General features: G+C 45.4%; 1 long non-coding RNA gene across 1 annotated transcript in view; it reads right to left on the bottom strand.

Annotated features, from left to right (window-relative positions):
* Positions 1 to 1,197: 1,197 nt before the first annotated feature.
* LOC106527543 (uncharacterized) overlaps positions 1,198 to 6,656 on the bottom strand; it is a 16,165-nt gene continuing 10,706 nt past the window's right edge. The window contains exon 3 of the long non-coding RNA XR_001311397.1: positions 1,198 to 1,218. This is a non-coding gene — a long non-coding RNA (uncharacterized LOC106527543). The remainder of the gene's footprint in view (positions 1,219 to 6,656) is intronic.

The following is a 6,656-nucleotide window of genomic DNA, read 5'->3' as shown; positions in this document are numbered from 1 at the left end:
TGGATAAAAGAGGAAAGGTTATATCATCAGTTTGGAAGTATTAATGAGCCTTTTTTCTCCTGGTCCTTATTTCAAATCTGTAAAAAAATTCACTACTTATTGAAATTGACAGATATGGAACAATTATATTGTAATTCATTTTTCAGCCACATCGCCCCGCCCTCTTCTGAACAGAGATTTTTTTACAGCCTCTGTCTCTATGACTGGCACCAGCTGGACTATGGATTTGCTGTTTCATTTATCCACTTACAACAGAGACGACTGTACAAGTCGTGTCATATCATCATGATCAGTAATCATGATAAGTCTCAACTTTGTATGTGTAACGAATTATTTAGTTTTAAATGAACTGTTTATCTCTATTATTCATTGCTTAACTGTTTAGATTTGGTCGTAAACTGAAAAGTACATCTTGACTAGATGGAAGAAAATTATGATGGTATGATAACCTAGGGCAAAAATACCATGCCTTTCTTGGGCTGCCACCTTATCGTGGTGGAGAGGTTTGAGTGTTCCAATGATCCTATGAGCTATGTTGTCGGGGGCTTCATGTCCCCAGTAGGGTCACCCAAGGCAAACAGGTCCTAGGTGAGGGATCAGACAAAGTGCAGCCCAAAGATCCCTATGATGAACACAAAAAATGGATTCAGTGTTCCCTCGACTGGACACGGGTCACCGGGACGCCACTCTGAAGCCAGGCCTGGAGGTGGGACACGTTGGTGAGCACCTGGTGGCCGGGCTTTCACCCTCGGAGCCTGGTCGGGCACAGCCCGAAGAGGAGACGTGGATCCCCCTTCCCGTGGGCGTCACCACCTGTGAGAGAGACCGTAGGGTTCGGGTGAAATGTGTGTTGGGCAGTGGTCGAAGGCGGGGACCTTGGCGGTCCGATCCTCGGCTACAGAAGCTTGCTCTAGGGATGTGGAATGTCACCTCTCTGGTGGAGAAGGAGCCTGAGCTGGTGTGTGAGGTTGAAAGGTTCCGACTAGATACAATTGGACTCACCTCGATGCACTGCTCTGGCTCTGGAACCAGTCTCCTCCAGAGGGGTTGGACACTCTTCGACTCTGGCGTTGCCCATGCTGAGAGGTGCCAAGCAGGAGTGGGCATACTTATTGCCYCCCATCTCAGTGCCTGTACATTGGGGTTCACCCCGGTGAATGAGAGGGTAGCCTCCCTCCGCCTACGGGTAGGGCAGCAGGTCCTGACTGTTGTTTGTGCCTATGTGCCTAACAGCAGTTCAGATTACCCATCCTTTCTGGAGTCCTTGGAGGGGATGCTGGAGAGCGCTCCTGACGGGGACTCCCTCGTTCTGCTGAGGGACTTCAACGCTCACGTGGGTGATTACAGTGAGACCTGGAGAGGCGTGGTTGGGAGGAACGCACCCCCCCTCCGACTTGAACCCGAGCTGTGTTTTATTATTGAACTTCTGTGTTCATCATGGATTGTCCATAACAAACACCATGTTCAAGCATAAGAGTGTCCATATGTGCTTTTGGCACCAAGACACCCAAGGCCGCAGTTTGATGATCAACTTTTTTGTTGTTTCATCTGATCTGTAGCCACATGTTTTGGACACTCGGGTGAAAAGAGGGGCGGAGCTGTCAACTGACCACTACCTGGTGATGAGTTGGCTCCGTTGGTGGGGGAGGATGCTGGTCAGATCTGGCAGACCCAAACATATAGTGAGGGTCTGCTGGGAACATCTGTCAGAGTCCCCCATCAGATGGAGCTTCAGCTCACACCTCCAAGGGAATTTCAAACACGTTCTGGGGGAGGTGGGGGATATTGAGTCCGAGTGGGCCATGTTCCGTGCCTCCATTGTTGAGGCTGCTTACCTGAGCTGTGGCCGTAAGGTTATCGGTGCTTGTCGTGGCGGCAACCCTCAAATCCACTGGAGGACACCAGCGGTGAGGGATGCTGTCAGGCTGAAGCAGGAGTCCTATTGGGTCTTTTGGGCCTGTGGGACTCCGGAAGCAGCCGATAGGTATTAGCATTCCAAGCGGATTGTGGCTCAGGTGGTCACTGAGGCAAAAACTTGGGCATGGGAGGAGTTCGGAGAGGCCATGGAAAAAGACTTCGGGGCAATTCTAGTCCACCATCCGGCATCTCAGTGGGGAAAGCGGATCACCACGAACACTATTTATGGTGGGGATGGCGCGCTGCTGACCTCAACTTGGGACATTGTGGGTCGGTGGGCTGAATACTTCGAAGACCTCCTCAATCCTACCAACACATCTTCCCATGAGGAAGCAGAGGCTGAGGACCCTGGGTCTGACTCTCCAATCTCTGGTGCCGAGGTCACCGAGGTGGTTCAAAAGCTCCTCGGTGGTAGGGCGCTAGGGGTGGATGAGATTAGCCCGGAGTTCCTTAAGGTTTTAGATGTTGTGGTCCATCGGATAGTCAAATCTCGAATTCAGGAAGAGCAGGGTGGTTTTCGTCCTGGTCGTGGAACACTGGACCAGCTCTACACCCTCAGCAGTGTCCTGGGGGGTGCATGGGAGTTCGCCCAACAAGTTTACATGTGTTTTGTGAACTTGGAGAAGGCATTTGACCGTGTCCCTTGGGGACTCCTGTGGGGGGTACTCCAGGAGTATGGGGTACCAGGCCCACTGATACGGGCTGTTAGGTCCCTGTATGACCAGTGCCAAAGCTTGGTCCGCATTGCCAGTAGTAAGTCGGACTTGTTTCCGGTGAGAGTTGGACTACGCCAAGGTTACCCTTTGTCACCAATTCTGTTCATAACTTTTATGGACGGAATTTCTAGGTGCAGCCAAGGTGTTGAGGGGATCCTTTTTGGTGACCTTTGGATCACATCTCTGCTTTTTGCAGATGATGTGGTCCTATTGGCTTCATCAGATCGTGATCTCCAGCTCTACTTGAGTGGTTCGCAGCCGAGTGTGAAGCGGCCGGGATGAGGATCAGTGCCTCCAAATCTGAGACCATGGTCTTAAGTTGGATACTGGTAGCATGCCGCCTCTGAGTCGGGGAGGAGGTCCTGCTCCAAGTGGAGGAGTTTAAGTATCTCTGGGTCTTGTTCACGAATGAGGGAAGAATGGATCAGGAGATCGACAGGCGGATTGGTGCTGCGTCTGCAGTGATGCGGGCACTGTACCGGTCTGTCGTGGTGAAGCGGGAGCTGAGTCAGAAGGCAAAGCTCTCAGTTTACCGGTCGGTCTAGATTCCTACCCTCATCTATGGTCACAAACTTTGGGTAGTGACTGAAAGAACAAGATCACGGATACAAGCGGCCGAAATGAGTTTCCTTTGCAGGGTGTCTGGGCTCGCCCTTAGAAATAGGGTGAGAAGCTCGGTCGTCTGGGAGGGACTCAGAGTAGAGCTGCTGCTCCTCCTCATCGAGAGGAGCCAATTGAGGTGGCTCGGGCATCTGGTTAGGAGGCCTCCTGGACGCCTTCCTGGTGAGGTGTTCCAGGCATGTCCCACTGGGCGGAGGCCCTGAGGAAAACCCAGGACACGCTGGAGGGACTATGTTTCTCGGCTGGCCTGAGAATGCCTTGGGATTCCCACAGATGAGCTGGCCCAAGTGGCTGGGGAGAGGAAAGTCTGGGTCTCTCTGCCTAGGCTGATGCCCCTGCGACCTGACCCCAGATAAGCGGCAGACAATGGACAGACGGATGAAAAATATCATGGTTACACGCTATTACGGTATTATGATTATAGCTCTAAAAAAATTTATTTTGAAATTGATGTTAAAAACAAAAAATAAAAATAAATTTTCTATTAAAATTTTCAAATTTAATTATCTTTGGAAGCTGTTTTAGATCCCAGAGGTATTATGCTGAAATTGAATTTACCTGTGAGCATTTATACTCGTGATTTTTAGCACCAAATGTAAAGTTATCCTGATAAAATTTACATCTAATAGGATAGCTGTTTTTCTACTGCTTTCTTAGTTGAGACAAATCAGTGTATACCACATGACAAGTCTTTTTATTGAAGTAATGTTTCACGTTAGGAGTTTTTAATGTGTTTTAAATTTCAAAGGGGTGTTTGACATAAATATTAAATAATTACACGCACACAGAAACAACAGAAATCACAACTATGAATGTATGTTTCTGAAACGCACGTTCAGCTAAAGAGCTGCTTGGCCAAAGCTATGGAGGCATTCAGTTTTATCGCCTTTCACTTAAAATTTATCAAATGCACAATCCAACAACTCCAAAACAATGTTGCAGACAAGTTGTGACCGGCACAATATGGCACAGCAACACGGTGACATGTTTCACTGATGTCTGATGCTAAAGTTAGCTCATTCATTTCAAGATAGCATAAACTTTACCTGGTGCTGCAATCATAGACGCGCTGCCTCCACTGTCCGCAAGACGTTGCCGTCTTTTTATGGTATCCGAATTAGATTCATTATAGCTGAATTGGGGAACCCTCTTTCTTCAGCCATCACTCAACCTGCACGGTGCACAGGGGAGGGGTCACATAAACTTTCAAGTCACATTTCAATAGGTGCATTCCCACCACTCCACAGGTGTAGTTTGAGTTTACTTTCACCCGAAAGCGTGCAAGGCATTTACTTCCTGCAGTGTTGTTGTGTGTCTTTACTAGCTGCGTCTGTTCTGTACTGCAAACTTGATGAGACAAACCTCCGAGCCCCCTCTGTTCCCGAGCAGAAGTTAGAACAGTTGGTGTCCCTCAATAAGTCATGCCACCATCATGCCAACTCAGGAACACGCAACGGTCTGTGGAAATTTCAGGTAAAAAAAAAGTCTAATTAGTTCCCATCAAAAATGTAATTCACTTTTTTTTTAAATTATGCCGCAAGGCCTGAGTGGCCAACAGCGAAAATACCTGGTGGTGGTAGGGGGGGGAAAGTGTAATAAATGAAAAAAGATATTCTAACCTCGAGCCATAAGTACATTTATATGCTTGACGTGAATCTGCCATCAATGTTGGGTCGAATTCTAATTTAATTTCTGAGATGTATGTGTAATTTAGCCATTAATATGAATGTTACCAGCCTAAATATTTCACACTTTTCATGGATATTGTGAGCCTCTCATATATCCTTCAACGCAGTATTAATTAATAAAGTCTTTTCTGATACTTTTCTCTTTTTCTTTTTTTTTTTTTTTTGCTAGAAACTTCTAATAAGAGCAAGCAGGTAGGAAGATATAGTGAGCCCAGCCAGAACATAGTTGTCTGCTGCCTCATTAACATCCCTCATTTATTAGGAAGAAGCTTTTTTCCTGTCATCTTTGCACAACGTGCCGGTGTTGGGTGGCCTTTAAGGTAATTAATAATGAATTAATTAACCAAATTAATTCGTAGGTTAGAGACGTTGTTCTGTAGTGGGGCCAGTCAGTTTGGATTTGGGCCCTGATGGGTGAGGCCCTTTACAAGCCGATGTTGTTCTGACAGTGCCAACTCCCCCCGTCTAAAAGCCCTCGCAAGTGCCATTTGTCTCTGGGTTAACAGAAAGACAAGATATAGGGCGAAGTGAATTATTTAGGCTCCCACAACACATGCACTTTTGCTTTTCAAGCATGAGTTATAATTTAATTAGAAACTTCTAGTGCGTTGCTGGCTATTTAAATATTAAAATCTTCCGCTGATCACATTGGATTAGCCATCCCTGGAAAATTCCCTGAGATGTCAGTTGTTGTCTTTCCATCTCTCTCTCTCTCTCTCTCTCTCTCTCTCTCTCTCTCTCTCCCCCTCTCTCTTTTCCTCTTCTCACTCTCGTTGCTTTCTCGTTTTTCCATCAGCGTTTTCTGAACTCCTGCTCTCACCGAGTGTTTGTTGACTCTTTCATCAGACAAAGGAGTTTTCTGGGACCTTCGGGACTCTTAATGGGTGCCAGTGTGCATGAGCGCGAACACAGAGGTGACCTGATGTGAATGATATTAGGGCTGATAAAGGGAGGTAATTACATTAGGCGCCTCCACTGATAAAAGTCAAACTACAGGGAGACATTTTTTAGATAGTGATTGTTGGCATGTTAAGTCCCATTTTTCAACCCTTTACCTCGTCTGAATGTAAAAACCCACAACCTGTTGACTTGTGCCATACGTGTTTGTGTTTACTCATGGCTGTCAGCCACAAACACAACTATCTTGTTGGTTTTTCAGAAGTAAACAAAGCACAATAATATTTCACTAATTAACCTACTGCTTGTCATGAATTTTAACCAAAAATGAAGCAGTATTACAGTTTTACAGCACGTTGTGAACACAATTATCTAGGAGATTTATTTACCTGTTCAAGATTGAAAAAAAATAATGATCATAAAAAATTTTTAAACAAACTAATAAAATAAGCAGAATTATAAACATTCAAATGTGGTTCCATATTTAATTAGGGAGGTAAAGCAAAACAAGATAAACAAAATTTAAATAAAAAAAGCATTGTCTGTAAAATGCACAATTTTACAATAAATTTTATTATAAAATATATGAAACACTTTCAAAAGACCGTCCTATTAAAAAGAGCATTATGTAACTGAAAAAGAAACAGATTTAAGCTGTAAAACTGTTCTGTAAACATGTTTTTTTTAATTCAGTATGTATCATCATTTTGAAAAAGATCCACATCGCCCGAAGAAGCAGGTAAAATAAATAATGGACAGACGGACGGACGGAGGGACAGACAGGCAGATAGATAGATAGATAGATAGATAGATAGAT

Source organism: Austrofundulus limnaeus, unplaced genomic scaffold, assembly GCF_001266775.1.
Source record: "Austrofundulus limnaeus strain Quisiro unplaced genomic scaffold, Austrofundulus_limnaeus-1.0 Scaffold331, whole genome shotgun sequence".
Taxonomy (NCBI): Eukaryota; Metazoa; Chordata; class Actinopteri; order Cyprinodontiformes; family Rivulidae; genus Austrofundulus; species Austrofundulus limnaeus.
This window is presented reverse-complemented; position numbering and strand designations above follow the sequence as displayed.